Consider the following 23,002-nt stretch of genomic DNA (forward strand, 5'->3'; position numbering starts at 1 on the left):
AATTCTTTCAAGAAGAGTTTCGGAAGAAATATATTAGTGAAAGGTTTATTGATCAGAAATGTAAAGAGTTTCTTGAGCTGAAGCAAGGTAATATGACAGTCTTAGAATATGAAAGAGAGTTTGTTCGATTGAGTAAGTATGCCAGGGAATATGTTCCTACAGAAGCCAAGATGTGCCGATGATTTGAAGACGGGCTCAACGAAGACATTAAAGTATTTGTCGGGATCCTTGAACTAAAAGAAATGGTAGTACTGGTTGATCGAGCTTGCAAGGCTGAAGAACTACTTAAAGAAAAGAAAAAGGTAGAGGCTGAGACTAGAAATTGGAAGAAAAGACCGATGAGTAGTTCATTTTCACAGCAACCTAGAAAGTCAAGGAATATGAATCCTCGTTCCCAAACTTCAGCTGGACAATCATATGGGAATTATAAGAAGCAAAATGTGGGTCCTAAATCTCAGAATACTTCTGCAGCCAGTGTAGGGAACTGGAGATTTGTTAAACCCGAGTGCCAGCGGTGTGGTAGAAATCATTTTGGTCCGTGCAGAGCAAATGAATGTTTTCGATGTGGTTCTCCGGATCATTTTATTAGAGACTGCCCAGAGAGAGCTGAGAAATAAAAATTTCAGAATGTAAAAGCTAGTGGTGCAGACTCGAGGGGAAGGTATCTAAGAAAAGCTGGAAGTGAAACAAGCAGTAAGAATGTAGCCAGGGATGCACCGGTTAGACCTGAAGAAAGGGCTCCGGCTAGAACTTATGCTATTAAAGCGCGTGAAGATGCTTCCTCACCTGATGTGATTACCGGTACATTTTCTCTCTATAATGTTAATGTTATTGCTTTGATTGATCCCGGTTCTACTCATTCATATGTGTGCATGAAATTGGTGTCTAGTATGAATATACCTGTTGAGAACACAGAATTTATGATTAGAGTGTCGAATCCGTTAGGCAAATGTGTGACTGTTGATAAAGTATGTAAGAAATGTCCTTTAATGATTCGGGATCATTACTTTCCGGCTGACTTGATGTTGTTGCCGTTTGATGAGTTTGATGTTATTTTGGGTATGGATTGGTTGACATTGCATGATGCTAAAATAAATTGCAAAGAAAAGGTTATAGAATTAAAGTGTGAAAATGGTGAAACTCTGCGGGTTGAATCAGATAAATCAAAGGCATTGCCTAGTGTGATTTCTTCAATGTCGGCTCAAAGATATCTGAGAAAGGGTTATGAAGCTTATTTGGCGTATGTAATTAATACAAAAGAAGTTGAAAAGAAAGTTGAATCAGTGCCGGTTGTGTGTGAATTTACGGACGTATTTCTAGAAGAATTGTCGGGTTTGCCTCCAGTCAGGGAAGTAGAATTTGGTATAGATTTGATACCGGGAACAGCTCCGATCTCGATTGCTCCATATAGAATGGCACCAACAGAGTTGAAAGAATTAAAGTCGCAGTTGCAAGAGTTGACTGATAAAGGCTTTGTGAGACCGAGTTTTTCACCTTGGGGTGCTCCCATGTTATTTGTGAAAAAGAAGGATAGTTCTATGAGGTTTTCTGTTGATTATCGGCAGTTAAACAAGGTGACAATCAAAAACAAGTATCCGTTGCCAAGAATTGATGATTTGTTTGATCAGCTAAAAGGAGCGACATAGTTTTCAAAGATTGACTTGAGATCTGGGTATTACCAACTGTGGGTAAAGGAGTCAGATGTGCCTAAAACTACTTTTAGAACAAGGTACAGTCATTATGAATTTTTAGTTATGCCATTCGGGTTGACAAATGCTCCTGCTGTGTTTATGGATTTAATGAATCGCATATTTCGGCCATACTTGGACAGATTTGTTGTGGTGTTTATAGATGATATTTTAATTTATTCAAAAGATGAGACAGAGCATGCTGAGCATTTGAGGATAGTTTTACAAACTTTGAGAGATAAGCAGCTGTATGCTAAGTTTAGTAAAAGTGAATTTTGGCTCCGAGAAGTTGGATTTTTGGGTCATATTGTTTCAGGTGATGGTATACGGGTTGATCCTAGTAAAATTTTAGCCATTGTTGATTGGAAACCACCGAAAAACGTAACTGAAGTTAAAAGTTTCTTGGGGCTAGCTGGGTATTATAGGCGGTTTGTAAATGGATTTTCTATAATTGCTGCTCCTATGACTAGACTACTCCGAAAGGATGTTAAATTTGAATGGACGGAAGAATGTCAACAGAGTTTTGAAGAATTGAAAAAGTTATTAACTGAAGCACCAGTGTTGGTACAACCCGAATTAGGTAAAGAATTTGTGGTGTATAGTGATGCTTCTCTAAATGGTTTGGGGTGTGTACTCATGCAAGAAGGAAAAGTGGTGGCTTATGCTTCGAGGCAGTTAAAACCTCATGAGAGGAATTATCCTACTCACGATTTGGAATTGGCTGCAGTGGTGTTTGCTTTGAAGATTTGGCGACATTATTTGTATGGTCAAAAGTGCTGAGTATATACCGATCACAAAAGTCTTAAATACTTGATGTCACAAAAAGACTTGAATTTGAGACAGCGAAGATGGTTGGAGTTATTGAAAGATTATGAGCTTGTTATTGATTATCATCCGGGAAAAGTGAATGTGGTTGCCGATGCTTTAAGTAGAAAGTTGTTGTTTGCTTTGAGAGTTATGAACACTCAGTTGAAAATGTCAGATGACGGTTCGATTCTAGCGGAGTTAAGAGCCAGACCAATGTTTTTACAAGAGATTTCTGAAGCTCAAAAAAATGATCAAGATTTGCTAGCCAAAAGAAAACAGTGTGAAGCTGATACGGGATCAGATTTCAGAATCGGTTCTGATGGTTGTTTGATGTTTAAAAATCGGATTTGTGTACCGAAAAATGATGATTTAATTCAAAAGATTTTGCATGAAGCATATAATGGTTGTTTAGCGGTTCATCCGGGCAGTACGAAGATGTATAATGACTTAAAGAAAATGTACTGGTGGAGTGGAATGAAAAGAGATATTTCCGAGTTTGTATCAAAGTGCTTAGTTTGTGAACAAGTGAAAGCTGAACACCAGGTACCTTCGGGATTACTTCAGCCTATTATGGTTCTTGAATGGAAATGGGATTGGATTACTATGGATTTTGTTTCAGGATTGCCATTGATTCCGGGAAAGAAAGATGCCATCTGGCCAATAGTTGACAGATTAACTAAGTCGGCTCATTTTATCCCGGTATGTACGGATTATTCTCTTAACAAGTTGGCTGAACTGTATATTAGAGAAATTGTTAGATTACACGGAATACCATTATCAATTATTTCAGATAGAGATCCAAGGTTTACCTCGCGGTTTTGGCAAAAGTTGCAAGACGCGTTAGGTACGAAGTTAAATTTCAGTACTGCTTTTCATCCACAAACTGATGGACAATCAGAAAGAATAATTTAGATTCTTGAAGATATGCTTAGATGTTGTGTATTGGAATTTCAAGGAAGTTGGGAAAGATACTTACCATTGGTGGAATTTGCTTACAATAATAGTTATCAGACGAGCTTGAAAATGGCACCTTATGAAGCATTATATAGTCGTAAGTGTCGAACACCATTGTATTGGACTGAACTCAAGGAAAATCAGATTTATGGAGTTGATCTAATAAAAGAAACTGAAGAAAAAGTGAAGATAATTCGAGATTGTTTGAAAGCTGCTTCAGATAGACAGAAATCTTATGCAGACCTAAAGCGAAAGGACATTGAATTTCAAGTTGGTGATAAAGTATTTTTAAAGGTGACTCCGTGGAAGAAAGTCCCTAGATTTGGACGGAAGGGCAAATTAAGTCCGCGTTTTGTTGGGCCGTATGAAGTAATTGAAAAAGTTGGACTGGTAGCATATCGGCTAGCGTTACCACCTGAATTAGAGAAGATTCATGATGTGTTTCATGTATCTATGTTACTTCGGTATCGTTCGGATCCTTCACATATAATTTCACCGACAGAAATTGAACTATGACCGGATATGACTTATGAAGAAGAACCGATTAAGATTTTAGCTCGAGAAGTCAAACAACTAAGAAATAAAAAGTGTTGCACTTGTGAAAGTGTTGTGGCAAAAGCATGGGGTAGAAGAGACTACATGGGAACCTGAAGAAACTATGAGAAACCAATATCCACACCTGTTTACCGGTAAGATTTTCGAGGACGAAAATCCTTAAAAGGGGGGAGAGTTGTAATATCCTGAATTAGGGCTTAATCGGAATAGTGGTTTCGTGACCACAAATCCGAGATAGAAATAATTATTTTATAATTATTTTGATGATTATGATATGATTGCATGATTGTGTGAAAATTTCGTAATGAAATTCTATGCCTAAAGTGCTTAAATTGAAAGTAGGGACTAAATCGAATAAGCTGCAAAACTTGCATTCTAGAAGTTTTTAGTATGAAATTGTTTTGGAATATTAATGAGGAGGTCTTAAATAGCAATTTGACCAATTTTAAGTTCATGGACAAAATTAGGACATGGAAGGAATTTTTGGAAAGTTTAGTAGTAAAAGTATTTTGGTCATTTAGTTATTAAAATGAATTAAAAACAAAATTAAAAGCCAATTTTTGTCCATCTTCTTCATTAGGCCGAAATTTCAAGGGTTCTCCATAGCTAGGGTTTGTTTCAAGCTTCCAAGCTCCATAGTAAGTGATTCCAAGCCCCGTTTTTAATGTTCTTTACGTTTTTGGAATCCCTGTAGCTCGATTAAGCTTATGTTAGCAATAATTTAACCTAGGTTTATATTTGGAAAAATACCCATAGGTGAAATTTGTGTATTTTGATGTTTTATGATAGAATACGAAGTTTTAAATTATGTTAGAAAACTTGTACTACTCGATTTTAAGCAAAAACGAGTAAAAGGGCTTAATCGGTAAAAATACCCAATAGTCACAAGTACATGTTAGAGTGAGAATTTGATGTTGCCATAGAAGAGAAAAGTGATCAGCATGTTGTAAAACATAAGAATAAGGAATAAAGTTTAATCCTGAGCCTAGGGGCAAAAATGTAAATATGTAAAAGTTTAGGGGTAAAATTGTAATTTTGCCAAAATTTGAGTTAAGGATTAATTTGATAATGTGAGTATTAAATAAGCTAAATGTGTTATTTTAGATCAAGAAAGACGTGGAATCGACCTCAATCGAGGAAAAGAAAAGATTGTGGACTAAATTGCAAAATCTTTGTATTTTGGTACCAAGGTAAGTTCATGTGTAAATAATGTAGCATGATGGTTATTTTTAAGTTATTGATGTTAATTATATGTTATGCTGAATTTTATTATGAAATGTATGCTTTGTGGTTAATTTCAAATAATATGTAAATTATGTGAACTACTTGTTAAATATAATTGTTACCGAGTATTGATTTCGACATTCTACGGAAGACGGCAAGGATAAGTTTTCGAGGAAAAAGCCCGTTTGAACCTTAGGAATAGATTAGGATACAAGTGACATGTCACTAGGATGGTTGAGCATCCGAACTCGTTGAGTTGAGTCCGAGTTCACTTATGGATGCGAATGTCTGAGCTCGTTGAGTTGAGTCTGAGTTCACTTATGGATGCGAATGCCCGAGCTCGTTGAGTTGAGTCCGAGTTCGCTTATGGGCGGGTTACATGATTGCTTGATTGCATATATGGCACTTATGTGCAAGTTATCCATGTATCCGAATTATATTCCGATGTGTTCAACGGGTAAAGTTCTACTCAAATGGAGCAATATTCGAGATGTAAAGAGACGTATTGGTAAGTGATGTGAAATGGATATTTTGGACAGGTATGTATTTAACCCTCAGGTTGAGTATTGATACAACCATGATAAGGTAATAAGATGATGAAAAATGATTAAAAATGTGATATGTGTTTTAGTGATACATGCTAATGTTGATTGGTATGACTGTTTGTTATGTTACTTATTATTTGCATATGAACTTACTAAGCATTTATGCTTACTCCCTCCTTCTTACTCATTGTAGTTTTGGACAAGCCAGCTCAGGAGTCGGGATAGGTCGAAGGCTCAGTCACACTATCCGGAAGACTTTTGGTAATGGCTTGTAAATTTAAGTATGGCATGTATAGCAATATACCTTTTTTGTGTAAATGATCTTATGGTATGGTGATGGAATGGTTGAGGAAATTCTTGGTAATGATAAATTATGAAAATAGTTAGTTTAGATTATATTTGATGTTAAGGAAAATTATTAAGATACTTAGTGCATAAAAACTCATAAAAGGGATGAAATTTGCCATAAACAGAATACTGCAGCAACACTGATGCGAGTTTAAAAATTTACTAAAAATCATAGAAATTGAACTTGGTGATGGAATACATATCAAATTTAAGCTTATTATGTCTAGTTTCACATGAAACAGACGAAACAGGTAAAGGAATTATATGTTACAAGATATTTGAACTTTAGTGAAACAGGGTCATAGCAGTTTCTGAATCCCCTGTTCCAAATTTAGAAATTTACCATAAATTGTAAAAATATAATTAGGTAGTGTATTTTATATTCTTAGAACCCTTATTGAGTCTAGTTTCAGGAGAAATAATCCTCATAGTCATATGGATTTTTTACAGAGAGAAATGTGGTTCGTAGTAAACAGAGGTCAGACCAGTCAAGTCCTGAAATAGGGGTAACTTTAACTAATATACTGTACTAATTGGCCCAACCAAAAATTCTAGAAAAAAATTAGTAGATAGGTATATGAGTCTAGATTTAGGAAAAATTTACAGATCTTGATTTCGAGTTTCCTAACTCAAGATATGATTTTTTTTGTGACTATGATGCAAGTAGCTTAAAAGCTGTGAATGTAGAAATAAATAATCCAAAGTTCTAAATATGTTAAATTAAGCTTAGTAACACCTCATACTCGACTCCGGCGACGGTCTCGGGCGTGGGAGCGTTACAGTGTGTGACCATGCAGCCTACCCACAAGGACGTATGGCCCTATTTCATGATGAAAATTTTTAAAGTTTCCGATAAATTCCAAAAGTTCTTGGTTTAGTCCCGAACCACCTTCAATGTATGTTTTAGGCCTCGTAGGCCCATAATGGGGACGGTATGAATGCAAATTAATAGTTTTAAATTGGAATGATATTCATGCCTCGATTTTGTATGAATGCTTGTGTTTATGTCCGATAATGCCTCGTATCCTATTCTGGCGTCGAATACGAGTAAGGGGTGTTACAAGCTCCCTTGTAACCGAATCATAAAGCTTGTGTAACTTCCTCTTTTAATGGTGTCATAATGAAGGATAAAGACTCCAAAAACTAATTAGACTGGAAGAATTACTGTTGATCCATTTGAAAAGGAACCATAACGAGCTTTGAGTGCTTCAATCTCTACCAAAAACGTTCCATTAATGCACCAACAAATAAGTGACCAAATACACACTCTTTTATGCCAAAACTAAGCAGCCATTTGAATGTGAAAGCAGATGATTCTTCTTGGAAAACGAACATCCCTATTGTAGCTTTAAAAAATGTGAAAGCTCAAAACTGAATGGTCTTGTGTGTGAAAGGAACCTCCAACCAATTTGAACAAGTGTGAAAACACTTGTGGCCGTTAATATACATGATGGGGTTGCTTGGGAAGAGAAATCAGTAGCTCACTTTTGGCTCTTGCTAAAACTGAATAGTTGCTTGGAGGATGGCAATTATCGCACACCCTCATCAATGTCGTCTGTGCATGTACTTGAAAACACATTAAATTTAGCTAAGACCACTTAAATTCGGCTAAGACCAATTAATTCAAAACATGTAATTAAGTTGTCCTAAACTAGGTTGCATTAAAAACACCTATTTAATATGTATTTATCTAAGACATATTAAACACCTATTTAATTAGTACTAAATGAAGACACATTAAAACCTTAATTAAAATGTCCAGATTATGACACATTTAAACACACTATAAATGATGGCATGATTAACAACTCAAATTAAATAAACTAAATTAACTTACACCAAATTAAATATTTATTCCAGCAACCACATTAACAAACTGAAATTAAAGCTTCATTTTGCACTTGGGCCTCTCGTGCTTGGGCCAATTTCGATGTCGTCGAATTGTATCATGGCATGATGCGGTTGGGATCACATCACATTATCAGAAAATAACAATCGGGGTATCCATGGCACATAGAGCAAACAAAGACTTTCTACTCAGAGTATCTGCAACCACATTTGCTTTTCCCAGATGATAGTTGATAATCAACTCATAATCTTTCACCAGTTCAAGCCATCCACACTATCTCAGATTCAAATCTTTTTGCACCATCAAATAATTTAAACTTTTACGATCAATAAATATATAGTATTTTTCATCAAACAAATAGTGTGTCGCCAAATTTTCAGTACAAAGACAATAGCTGTCAATTCTAGATCATGTATCGGGTAATTCTTTTCATGTGGTTTTTAACTGTCTAGAAGCATAGGCTATTACTTCATCAAAACGCAGTCTAACCCATTCAATGATGCACCATTGTAAATCACAAATTCCTTTCTTGATTTAGGTTGAACTAGAACTGATGCTTCGGTTAACAGGGCATTCAACTGATCAAAACTTTGTTGACATTTATCAGACCATTCAACTCTTTCATCTTTCTGTAATAACCATCTCATTAATGTGGCTATCATAGAAATCCCTTTCATGAAAATTAAAAAGGGTTCATCATATAATAAAGCTATTTCAATTATTAACACTGAAGCTTTGAATTATTCCGAAGCCACAACCATCATATAGATTAAAAACCATAGTGCTACAACAGGGCCAACGTTTCAATAGTATAGATAGAACAATATCTCAACATCAATAGAGCACTCCAAAATGGAAGAGGAAAACCAAAAGTAATCTCAATAATAACAGTGTCATAATACAATTTCTATAATTTGAGATCCATACATCAAGCTCCCGTGATCAAGTAAGGATTTATAACAGTAATAAATGTAATTACCTTCAGCCAATGAATATCTTTTATTGATAAACCATGTTTGATAGATAAGATTTGTAACACCCCTAACCCATATCCGTCGCCGGATTAGGGTTACAAGGCATTACTGAACAATTCACAGCTTAAGGAAGTCATTCATTACTATACATGTTGAAGATAATATAAACTCAATTATATGAATTATATGTATTTCTCCTTTATAATGTTCAAATAATCAAATTTGAAAATAAATACTTTCATGAAAAATTCTATATACAAACATTAAGACATTCAAACTCATATATCGAATACATGCCATTAAATCTATCTAACTTGGAAAATATTAAACATATTTTTATGAACCATTAATTGAGCAAAACATACAAACTAAATTACATCTCATTCACATACCAAAAATCATTCCTAAATTAATCTTACGTAACCAAATACACATGATCATACTATTCCATCACATAAATATGTCATAAATACTTATAAAATGATTTGGTACTACAGCCGAATATACATTATACTTAACTTTACCCATTTTGCTGAAACTTATAACAAACATGAGAAACATATATTCCTTGTATTAAATTTAATAACTTAAACTAATTCATAGTACAAATCACACGTTCCAAGTAAACCAAATTTTAAGACACAACCGAAATACTTATATGTATATACATATATTGAATATGAAAAGCTTCCCAAAATGATTAACCATAATATATTTATATCATTGCTTTAAAACCGTGAGCATATACCAAGCACACTATATATATATGGCATACATATTACTAACTAATACATTACATATTTTAACTCAATAACATCCATCATTTACTCCATTACTGAAACACATGATCAAGTACCACAACACATATATACCTTGAGATAACATATATGCATATATCATCACCACATTATGTGCCAAAATATATTTATATGTGCAAGTACCGAATCATCAATCAAGTATATTCCTTACCTAATTTCAACATTTAACCGAATACATTCGACAACCAAGTTAAACCATTCCTACCAAATACTAGTCAAAATTGAATCATTTTAATCATGAATAACATAACAAACATATTTCATACTTATGTATATGCCATTGTCAATTCAAAAAACCACATCCAAAATCATCAACCACTTTCCATGTATAAAACACTTATCTACTTGACTAAAGTTTCATATACTCACATATCGTATTAGCCATTTTCGAATAGCTTAACATATACACAACTTCAAAATCAAACATATTAACTAGCCTATACATGCCGTAAGTTCAAATTTAAACTTATCAAATACCAAAAATAGTTGATAGTGTGTTGGACTTTGCTGATGATCCCTGAGCTCGTAAATAGATCTCGAAATCTATAAAACAGAGGCAAACATAACTCACAGTAAGCTATTAAAGCTTAGTAAGTCATAACCAAATAACAACTCAATGACATTATCAACTTATTTTAACCAAACTATCATAGTCACATTTAATCCCAAGTTTAACATTTCATAATTAACATATGTTTTCATAAATAACCTTATCTTAACCAATTGTACATATATACATATTCCAAGTATCATTCAATTTCAAAGACATAACATCATTATATAACCGAATGTATTTACACAGGTATACATATACTCATGAATCAAAATATAACATCACATGCATATACATAACATATAGTCGAATATACTTTGCAAGTGCACAAATGTTTACATTAATAACTTATATAATTTGCATCATATATCAAATGGCCAACTTACCTTATTTTCAAATAGGTAATCAACTAACTCATACTTGATCGTTTTAGCTCGTTTTACACCTTCGTTCACAACTTATCATTGCCCGTTGAACCATTAGGAATTGAATAGGATACTCGGATAATCACATATATCAAGCAAAGCCAATGTCTCAAACGTGGTCTTACATGCTATCTCATATCGATGCCACTGTCCCAGACAGGGTCTTACACGAATCAAATACGATGTCGATGTACCAGGCATAGTCTTACACGTAATCACAGATCTATGCCAATGTCTTAGACGTGGTCTTACATGAGAACATATATCAGAAATCCTATGTCATGACATATGTATCCTTACTATTCATAAGGTTCGTATGGGACTTTCGGATGTTGTAATTCGGTCGAATCGAACTCTTAAACTTTGTTTCCTTGCATATGTACATCCAACTTTGACATATATAATTTCACATAGTTTAATTTCAGCATGTAAACTTATACATAGTAAAAATTAACAATATCTATTTGCTTATAAACTTACCTCAGACGATGAAAATCGGAATAGGACGACTAATCAAAAACATTAGTTTTCCCTCGATCCAAATCTGATTTCTTTGGTTCTTGATCTAAACATATTCAAATTAAACTCATTCAAACATATTTTCACTCAATTTAGTCCAAAAACACAATAATGGGAACATTACCATTTTGCCCTTGACATGTAACACCCTGAATTTGGGCTTAGAAGTTTTGGGCCTTGAGCATGGGAGCGGTTGAAGGCAGCTTATAATATTTTGTTGTGCATGTAAATTTCGTTAATGAAGGCTTATTTTAGTGGTTAAGTGTCCTGAGGAGTGTTGGTGAAGTCCTGGGTTCAAACCTGGACTCTAGCAAAAATTTTGGTTTAAGATGAATCAAACCCTGGCTGTAGTAGGTAGGCCTTAAGAATATTGTTGGAGGAATTGTGCCCAAAAAAGAAGTGTGGTGTGATGGCAAGGTGGCGCCACTTAGGGGACAAGGAAGTGACGCCATAGAGGAAGCAAGGGGTCCAAGGTTCAAGTCTTGGCTCTTGTAATATATTTTGGTTTTTCTTTTCAATAAATCTGGAAGCAAGTAGGTGCGCTTTAAAGTTTAATGTGTTGGATTTATGACACATATGAGTTGATGGCCTAGTGGTGGTGGCGTGTGTTGGCATGTGAGAGGACTTTGGTTCGAATCCCTTAGCACGCAAAGGTTGATTATTTTGCTATGTTGGGACGGTAACAGTTGGTGTTGGTTTTAAACTCTGGTGATGGAGGGATCCCACATCGGGAAGCTAACATAAAGTAGATGGAGAGCTGGCTTTAAATAGAGCAAACTATAAGGAGAGTAGGCATACCCTTCTTGGCTGATCCCTTTCGCTTTGTGACGTGCTCGTTTGGGTTGGGCGTCAGCTAAGAGTGTTTGGAGCGCGGATTAACTGCAGTCTCCTAACAGGTGTGTATTTCTCACTACTCTAGCTGTAGGATGGCTACTTCGGGCCGCGATGGGGCGAAAGGGGCCATGTGGGCCCAATGGGCCTACGGGCCCAATTGGATAAGTTGTTTGATTGTGTAGTAAATATTGGACTAGGCTAGGTGAATCTCATATTTGTGGCTAAATTTGGGCTAAAAGGGCCACACGAGCGTGTGGGCCCATTTGGGCCTAGAATGGGCTTTCAGTCCATTCGTATTGTTATCCCTGTTTAGAATACTTTAGTTTACCAAATTACTAAAATGCCCTCGACTTGTAAAATTACCAAAGTACCATCGATTTACAGAATTACTATTTTATCCTCAATTTACAGAATTACCGTTTTACCCTCGATTTATAGAATTACTATTTTACCCTCAATTTATAGAATTACCGTTTTACCCTCGATTTATAGAATTACTATTTTACCCTCAATTTATAGAATTACCGTTTTACCCTCGATTTACAAAATTACCGTTTTACCCTTGATTTACAAAATTACTGTTTTACCCTCGATTTACAGAATTACTATTTTACCCTCAATTTACAGAATTACTATTTTACCCTCGATTTATAGAATTACCGTTTTACCCTTGATTTTTAAAATTACCATTTTAGCCCTAGAGTGTTAAATGATTGTTTTGCTCTTGTGGGCAAGTGGCTGACTTGGACTGTGTGGTTGACGGATTTGATTGTGAATATATGTTGGTGATATGAATGACTTGACTGTGATTGTTTGATTCAAATATGGGCATGATATTCTGATTAGGTATGTTGTATGTCATGACATGTATATCTGTTGCATGGGATACGGGTTATATTGATGGAGGAAGCGTTTTGGCAGCCTCGCTGCAATCTGGTGGCCTCGCCACATATATCTGTTGGTGACTTCGCCACAATATCTGGCAGCCTCGTTTCAATCTAGTGGCTTTGCCACATATATATATCTGTTCTGGTGGCCTAGCCACAATATCTGTATCTGGTGACCTCGTCACAATATCTGCCAGCCTTGCTGCAATTTCTGTGGTGTGTAGCGGTTGGGTGGGTCGAGTAGTCTCCCCACATGGTGTAAGGCTAGTATGGGGGTGTTATGGATGGCTTTGGGTTGGGATTTCTGCATTCATGACATATTTGTTCTGTATCTGCTATGGGCCTATGGGTTTCATTCTGATTTCTGTATTGGGCCAAGGCCCAGATAAGCCTGACTCTGAGGTTTGATCTGTTTTGGGCTATGGTTGGGTTATGTTACAGACTGAGTTTACCGAACTCACCCTTTATTTTCATCTCTACAGGAAATCCCCAACCATAGTGGGCTTAGAGCTGTGAGGGATTCGGAAGGGCCACATCATCTGCAAAGTTGGTTTTTCTAAGTTAGTTTATTTTTATTATTTTTATATTCTGATTTAATTTTGGGTTTTAAGTTGTAATAAGGCCGCTATTTAAATTTCTTTTTTCCGCTATGGTTTTATTTTCTGATTATATTTATACTATGACGAAACTGCTAGTGTTAGGCTGCGCAGGTTTTCAAAATTAATGTTTTCAAGACTCAACAAGCACAACAAATGGATAGCCTAAAGATTGATAAATCGGCTTTTCATTCAACCGCTGTTTTCACAAAGACCACCACAATCACTTGAACCAACGAATGGATACTAAGTCATAAGTCCATGTGACACGTCAGATCTAGCCATAACATTTGGGCCGGGTTTGGGGTGTTACATGACATTTCACATTTTTTACAATTTAGTCCAAATTACACAAAACACAAAACATGAAAAATTTGCACATACCATGCCTAGGCCATATACTACCCATGTTCATACAAGTCCATAGATTTCATTTATTTTACATTTTAGTCCCTCAAATTATTATTTTTGAAATTTAGTCCTAATTACTCAAAATCATCAAAAATTCCAATACAAAACATGCTAATCTAAAACATATATTTCATATTTCATCAACTAACATTACAAAACTCTAATATTCATCAATGGCATAACTCAAAATATTCATGAAAGTCATAAATTCAAGCATGGGCTTTGTACATTATACTGTAACAATCTCAAAAACGTAAAAATTATAAAAAACTGAACTAAAACTCACCTTGAATCAAGCTTGCTAATGGCTGAACCTTTAAACCCTTTATTTTCTTATTCTTTTCTTTAGTTTCGGTCATATAAAAAGATAAACACAAAACGGATCTAATTTTTATGTTTTATGTTATTATAACTTATTAATTAATTTACCTAAATAACCTTTATAATAAAATATAAAACCTTAATAAGTTATGGTCATTGTCATCCATAACTAATCCATATGCTCAAATTGCAACATAAATACCTCAATTTGAAAAGACGACAACAATTTGTCTCTTTTTACATTTAACCATCAAATTTTCATTTTACGCGATTAAGCCCTTTCATTTAATTGGACACTCAAACGACAAAATTAAATCAAGAAAATTTCACACATAGAAATTTGCACACAAGAAACATAGAAAATATTTTTTAAATATTTTTCTGACTTGGATTCATGGTCCCAAAACTACCATTCTGAATAAGGTTTAAATCGGGCTGTTACAAGATTAGACCATAAGAATGATAAGAATACCAAAATAATGAAATACAAAATGTTAATATATAAGAAATTTTTGAAAATACAACCCATATTGAATGATAAAGAGATCAATAATTTCCCAGAGAAAATCCAGAAGAGTAATATCGCACATACGCAGTAGAAAAAGCTATAATAAAGACAATATAAATTGTATATTTGCAATTCAGAGCTTCAACCAGTAGAAGTAGAAAATAGTATCATATGAATCTTATCATCAAGTCTTCTCTCAAACATAATTGATTAGAAAACCAAGAAAAATAGAGTAATACTACTCATGAACAATTACATATATCTCTGAGAATAACAAAATATATAGAATACCTAGAAGAGATTGTTGTAAGATACCCGATTATAACAGCTGTATTCAGATATTTTTGTAACGTCATCACTATTCCACTGACTACTAAAGTCATCAATAATCTCACATTATTCAGTTCACTAAAGAAACCAATTCAGAAGAAATTTCTAGTTAATCCGTTCTATAAATACCATATCTGAATAAGTCAATTACTCTTGAATAACTTATTTCTTAATAGTGTCTTCGTGTATCCCGAATAAATATTCAAAATAATCTGATATCTCTTTTCAAAAATTAGGTGCAGGGGACACACGACAAAACCACACACCTCTACGCATGGCAGTGTGTCACACATGACTGAGACACTCGCCCGTGTCTCTGCCAGTGTGGATGAAAAATAGGCCATTTCCAGGCCACTTTTCTCACCCAATTTACCTTCCACCTATAACATCATTCTAGCACATTCACAAACCAATTCATACTTTTCAATTCAATACCAATACTAAGTTTTATACATGACATACAATCTCAAATGTTCAAGTGTTTAAGTAACATCCTGATTTAGGGTCTAGTAAAAAAATGGTTTTGAAACCACAAATCTAAAATAGAAATAATTAGTTTATGATTATTTGATGATCCATGATATGATTGCATGCTTGTGTGAATTTTTCATGAAGAAATTTTATGCCTAAGGTGTTCAATTAGACTTTAGGGACTAAATTGAATAAGTTACAAAAATTATGTTCTAAAATATTTAAGCATGAAATTGCATTAGATTATTAATTAGAGGTCTTTAAATACTAATTTGACTATGTTATAAAATTTGGACAAAAATAGGCATGAATAGGAAAAATTGGAAAGAAAAAGCGCATTTTTGTCATTTGGTTAATAAAAGAATAAAAAGGGAAAAATAAGTCAAAATTTGGCTTTTCTTCACCATGTACCAGCTGAAAATCTCTAAGGGACATAGCTAGGGTTTTTTCAACTTTTCAATCTCAAAAGTAAGTGCATCCTAGTCTCATTTTTTATGATTCTTTCCATTTTTTAAGTCCTTGAAGCATGATCTACCCATTTCTAACCATATTTTTAGTTAGGGTTCATGTATGGAATTTTACCCATGTGTGACATGTTTATATTTTGATTTTTAATGATAGATTACGAAAGTTTGATGTGTATTTAACATCTTTTACTAAGTGATTTTTTATGGAAATGCATAAAAAGGACTTATTTGTAAAAGATGTAAAATGAGTAGTAAGATGTCTGATTTGATGAGAAATGTGGGCTGCTAAGAGCATGTTATAACTTTGGCTAGGCTTGGGTAACAAAGAAAATGCATGCATTTCATTTTACGAGCCTAGGGACTAAAGTGTAAATAAGTGAAAAGTTAGGGGTAGAAAGGTAAATTTATCAAAGTATGTGTTATGGGTCAATTTGACCCATTTTTGTATTGAATAAGCTAAATTTGGTATTATAGAGCAAGAAAAACAAGGAACGGACCTTGATCGAGGGACAAAAGGTGTACGACGATTTGACTCGTTTTTACTATTTTTGTATCTAGGTAAGTTCATGTGTAAATAATGTAATATGTATCACATATTAATGCTTTGAATTTTACATGAATTGAAATTTTTATATCTAAATGTGAGTATTATTATTGTTGCCATTACGTAAAACTATGAGTAATTTACTATCTTGAGTTACGTGGTTGACCATATGGACGAGTTTGTCGAAGATGTGTTATTGAGAAAAATCTCGTTTGAACCTTAGGAATAGAATAGGATACAATGTGACATGTCACTAGGAACTATGTGATTATGAGCTCATGTGAATATGTGATATGTGTTTATGTGAATCCGGGTGTTAGTCTTGTACGTTCTACCGGTAGCTGGGTAGACCGACATGTATTAAGGGTACCTGTCAGCTTGTGTGAGCAGCCCGTGTAGTTACATCCTGACTGGAAGCTTGTGTGAGCAGGCCCATGATTAACTCAAAACTGAGAAAAAATGTAATATGTGATATGAGGTAGCATATGGTTACGTATGAAGCACTATGTGAAAGTTTTCCTTGTATCCGATAATATTTCAAGTGTTTAACGAGTAAGCTAGTGGGTTATTGGCGAATAACTCAATAATGAGAAAATATGAGATTGTGCTACGAGTTGGTACATGTATGTATGAAAAACTCATGAGTAGAGAACTCAAAATGCTATGAACATATGGTAAGAGTGTATGTAAGAAAGTTAATTTTTTGAGACTTGGTAACATGTATGAAAATTTGTCTTATGCTAGTTGTATGAGTTATGTTGCTTATTATTTGCATGTGAACTTACTAAGCTTTATGCTTACTCCTTCTCTTTTCCATTTTCTTATAGTATAGCCAAGCTAGCTCGAGGAGTAAAGGACATCGGAGGCTCGCTCACACTATCAATTGGATCTATAGGGTATAGTTAGTCTCAACATTTTGAGTATGGCATGTATAGGGACCTGGTCTTTTTGGTTATATGTCATATTGATTAGCCAAATATGTTTGCTCATAATGATATTGTGATTCATTTTGTATATGACCATGAAAGGTGGCTCATATTGATTATTGGGTTGTAACCCTAATCATTTATGCATGCATGCAAATGTGTTTATGTTTAGATGTGGTTTTGGTTGCTTGTGAATGATTTATGAGATGAATAGCATATGTACTTAATGGATGAATGAGGACTAATAGGTATGACCATATTTATGGTGTAATTGAGTAACTTAGAAGAAAACTTATAAAGATGAATAAGTATGAAATTGGTATGGAATGTCATATGAAAGTATAATGGTTGGAGTATGTGATGTGTACACTATAAAATCACGGATTAATCATAATGATGTGTGCTTGTTTAGCCAAATGCGCCATGTTGCATGCTATGAAGTAGGCTTGGAAAATAGCCTAATTATTGTCCACAAGGTTAGACACACGGGCATGTGTCTAGGTCGTGTGTGACATAGAGTTTGCCCCATGGGCATGTGAACCGGCCATGTGTCCCCTACACCCTAATTATTGCAAAATAGAATACTTAATAGTAAACACATGGGTAAAGAAACAACCGTGTGTCTCAATTGTGTGATGGACATGGCCTCAGGACATGGGCATGTGCTCAGGCCGTGTGAAGTCTGCACTTAATTTTTGGAATTTAATTCACCAAAGGGTCTAAGCACACGGCGTGTGACTTGGCCGTGTGACCTTATTTGGTTGATGACATCATATTCAGAGAGTTACATGGGCTGAGGACACAGGCGTGTGCCAAGCTATACGGGCATGTGTGACCACACAGCCTACCCACATGGGCGTGTAACTCCCCAAAGCATAAAAATTTCCTAAGTGATGTAAAAGTTCTGGAAGTTCTCTGTTTAAACCCGAACCATCGCAAAAGTATGTTGATAAACCGTAATAGATACATATTTTTACCCCATGCTTAACGCATTTTATGGATCATTTTCCCTTAGAATTGGTGAATTCGATGCTCCTAATGCTTTAATTTCATGTTTTATACTTAGGAGAGCGAAAGGAACGAGAAACGGGCCAAAAACATAGAAAATGGGCCAAAGTACGAAATCAACACGGCATGGACTTCCTCACACGGGCAGACGACACGGCCGTGTCAATTTGGCAAATTCGAAGCACGATTCACACGGGCATGTCCCTACCGAGCCCAAGTTGAGTCCAATTCAGAAAAAGCTAATTTTGAGGGTTTTTAGGCATTCTAAAGCCTATAAATACACCTTAAAGGAAGAGAAAAAGGAGGGCACGGAGAGGAAGGAAGGAATTACTCAAAAGAAGCCGATTGATCCATCTCAAAAGCCGGAGTCACCATCAAGACTGAAGATCTCCCCTCAATTTCCCCTCAGGAGTTTTGGGTTTTCTTTATGTTTTGTATTCGTTATTCTTCTGAGATGTTTTCCTTTTTAGTTATGAACTAAATCCCCTAAATACCTAAGGGGAATGAAACCTAAGACGAATCTTGTTATTATTTTCTGAATTGTATGATAAATATTTAACTTGTTCTTAATTATGTGTTCTTAATTCTTGTTTTAATATCCCAGGATACTGATTCAAGATAAGCTATTATTTAGAGGAGGAATAGACCCTGTTTAAGAGTACATTTGTCATAATTAAGTGGAGTTGTTTGTGCGCCTAGACATAAGGTGACAAGATTTTTCTAGATTAGGGTGAAACCTAATAAGGGGATCCATAGATCGAGTTAATGCAACCCTAGGGTGTTAATTAGAGAAAAGTCTCAAGTATTCAATCTAGGGATTAGACGTTATTAGTCTTGAATAGGGATAATAACATAACTTAGGAATCTCCATGGAACAAGTTAAATGAATAAATCGTTCGATTCGGAGCTAGAATAACAAGTACAGTCTAGGTGGATTTTTCCTTAGGTATTGTTTTAATTCAATCATTTTCCAAAAGCAATCCCCCAATTCCATTCTCTATGAATTCTTAGATTAGTTAATTAGTTAGTTAAAACAAGACCCCCTAATTCTTAGGCTAGATAATAAAAAGGCAGTCATTACTAGTACTTTTAGTTCCTTTGGGTTCGACAATCCGGTCTTGCTAAAACTATACTACTGTTCGATAGGTACACTTGCCTGCATCGCGATAATAGTTAGTTTCAAGAATGATTAAGTATAAATATTTAAAACTTACATGTCACGAAAATCGCGATCAAGTTTTTGGCACCGTTGCCAAGGAACTAAGATATTAGGAACGCTCAATTTTTATTACTTTAGCCATTTTTTTTCTTGCTATTTAATTTTATTATTTTATTATTATTTATTAATTTACTTTTTCTTTCTCTTGGCAGGTTTTTATAGTTTATGACTAGAAGAAACCCGTCAGGACCACTACTTTTTGACAAAGAAATCGATCGTACGATCCGTAGAAACCAAATAGAAATAAGGTGAAGCTTAAGATACATAGGGAATGAGCAACAGGATGATACTCAACCCCCAACCAAAGCGATGGCTGAAAACCAAGACAATTAGCTACCTCCTGTAATTGCGGTTAATCAAAATCCTGCTCCATGCACTATGTATGATTATGCTAAACCTTCTTTAACAGGTACTGAATCAAGCATAGTTAGACCTGCTATAGCTGTAAATACTTTTGAACTAAAACCTAACACTATTCAAATGATACAGCAATTTGTTCAGTTTGATGGTTTGCAGGATGAGGATTCAAACGCTCACTTAGCAAACTTTTTGGAACTATGCGATACATTTAAAATTAATAGTGTTTCTAATGATGTCATTCGTCTTCGATTATTCCCTTTTTCATTGAGGAACAAAGCTAAACAGTGGTTGAACTCATTACCATGAGGGTCAATCACTACTTGGGAACAAATAACCGAAAAATTTCTATTAAAATATTTCCCGCTAGCTAAAACGGCCAAATTACGTAATGATATCTCTTCGTTTGTGCAGATGGACTTAGAAACTCTTTACGATGCATGGGAGAGATACAAGGACTTACTGAGAAGGTGCCCTCACCATCAGTTACCGCTTTGGCTTCAGGTTCAAACGTTCCATAATGGCCTGAATCCTTCGACTCGGCAAATGGTTGATGCAGCTACTGGTAGAACCATCAATAATAAAACATCTGATGATGCTTATGAGTTTATAGAGGAGATGTCACTGAATAACTATCAGTGGCAAGTCATGAGGACAAAACCAACAAAAACAACCTGTGTTTATAACATCGATTCATCACAATGCTCTCTAATTAGGTAGAACTCTTGAATAAGAAAATTGATGGTTTTCTTAGTTCTTCACAGGTTCACCCAGTAATGCAGTGCAAAGCAAGTGGAGGTGGATCAAGCAATTCGGAATACAAACCTTATGGCCTAAACATGGATAATGAGCAATTAAATTACATGGGTAATAATTCTCGATCTCAAAACAATCCATATAGAACACTTACAATGCAGGTTGGAGGAACAACCCAAATTTCTCATAGGGAGGCCAAGGAAATCAGAGACCACCTCTAGGATACCAACAACCACCCTACCAATAGGAAAAGAAGTTGAACCTTGAAGAGATGCTCTCAAAGTTTATATCGGTGTTAGAAACTCGTTTCTAGAACACCGAGACAACACTTAAAAATCAACAAGCGTCGATCCAAGGGCTCGAAACTCAGATAGGCCAGCTTTCCAAACTAATCTCTAAACAACCACAAGGTAGCTTGCCAAGTAATACTGAACCCAACCTAAGGGAACAACTCAATACGATTAATGTTCAAGATGAAGAAGGATTCGTTGAGCCTGAGCCAGAACCGAGGCAAGAAACTATGGTATGCAGAGGCCAAAGTGAGGTAGGTCATAATAAAAACAAATCAGTGAATGTCGAATATAAACCTCATGTGCAATACCCCAACGCGACAAGGAAAGACCACTCATATGAACAATTTGGTAAATTCCTTAAACTCTTAATAAAATTACACATTAAGTTACCGTTTATTAAAGCTCTATCACAGATGTCAAACATAATGAAATTTTTAAATGAGATTTTAGTAAATAAGCAGAAGTTGGACGAGGCGTCGCATGTAGAGCTAAACACAGTTTACTCAGCTATTCTGCAAAATAAGTTACCGGACAAATTAAAAGAACTAGGGAGTTTTACAATTCCTTGCTTAATTGGTATTGTAGATGTTAATAATTCATTAGCTGATTTAGGGGCTAGTATTAACGTCACGCCCTACAAAATGTTCAAACAATTAGGTCTTGGGAAACCCAAACAGACTAGGATGAGCATTCAATTAGCAGATAAAACTATAAGATTTCCTAGGGGTATTATTGAAGATATGCTAGTTAAAATTGATAAATTTATATTTCTTGTGGACTTCATTGTTCTAGACATAAAAGAGGATAGCAACACTCCTTTAATTCTAGAAAGGCCTTTTTGGCAACTGCTAAAACGATCATTGATATTGGCACAGGTGGCCTCACACTCCGTGTGGGAGACGAAACAATCACCCTTCAAGCTCACAATTCTGGCAACACATCAGAAATTGAAGGTGATCGTTTAACCCATTCTACTAAAACTAACAATATGGGGCAACCTACTTTGCAGGAAATGAGTCTGAAGGAAGTATATGAGCCATTCTCAAGAAACAGTAGAGGACCTATTCATGAAGAACGAAGGCTACAAATCGAGGAGCTAGATGAATGGCGGACGCATAAACCAAGAACACATGATAAACCAGAACTACGCCAAAACAAGTTCAACACCTTCCCACATCAACTCAAGGTTGGAGATAATGTCTTATTAGATGCCACAGATCCTCACATTGTCACTACCACACCGAATAAAGAAATCCCTCTTACGGTTCTTGGATTTTTCCCATTCGGTACAGTCGCAGTAAGTCATCCCAAGTTAGGCACTTTTAAGGTAAACAACACCCATCTGAAACCTTATTTTGATGAGAATGATAGTAGGAATGAGGAGTATAAACTCCTCGAACCACCATGACCATTCAATGGAGAGATAAGTTGAGCTTAGACTATAAATAAGCGCTTCTCGGGAGGCAACCCGAGTACTAACGGTTTTAAAATTATTTAAATTTCAATTTTTAAACATCTAGGTCACTAACAGAGTCTTTAAAGCACATGCTTTCAACTCCACACGGCCGATCACACGGCCGTGCTTAAGGCCGTGTGCCCAACACGGACGGAAACACGGCCGTGCGATACGGCCAAGCAAAAATATGGTAAAATTTATCTCCCCAACACGGGATGCGATAAGTGGCCACGGGCGTGCGACTTGGGCATGGTCAAATCTGCCAAATGCATTCGGGCGTGCGCCACGCCCGTGTCTACCACCTGTTGACAACACTGTCAAAACAACACGATCGTCTAACATGATCATATAGCCACACG

At 35.4% G+C, this 23,002-nt stretch overlaps 1 non-coding gene across 1 annotated transcript; it reads right to left on the minus strand.

Annotated features, from left to right (window-relative positions):
* Positions 1 to 20,519: 20,519 nt before the first annotated feature.
* LOC121231453 (small nucleolar RNA R71) lies at positions 20,520 to 20,626 on the minus strand. The gene has a single exon (XR_005929512.1). It is a non-coding gene; the product is annotated as a small nucleolar RNA R71 (small nucleolar RNA).
* Positions 20,627 to 23,002: the final 2,376 nt, after the last annotated feature.

Source organism: Gossypium hirsutum, chromosome A06, assembly GCF_007990345.1.
Source record: "Gossypium hirsutum isolate 1008001.06 chromosome A06, Gossypium_hirsutum_v2.1, whole genome shotgun sequence".
Lineage (NCBI taxonomy): Eukaryota > Viridiplantae > Streptophyta > Magnoliopsida > Malvales > Malvaceae > Gossypium > Gossypium hirsutum.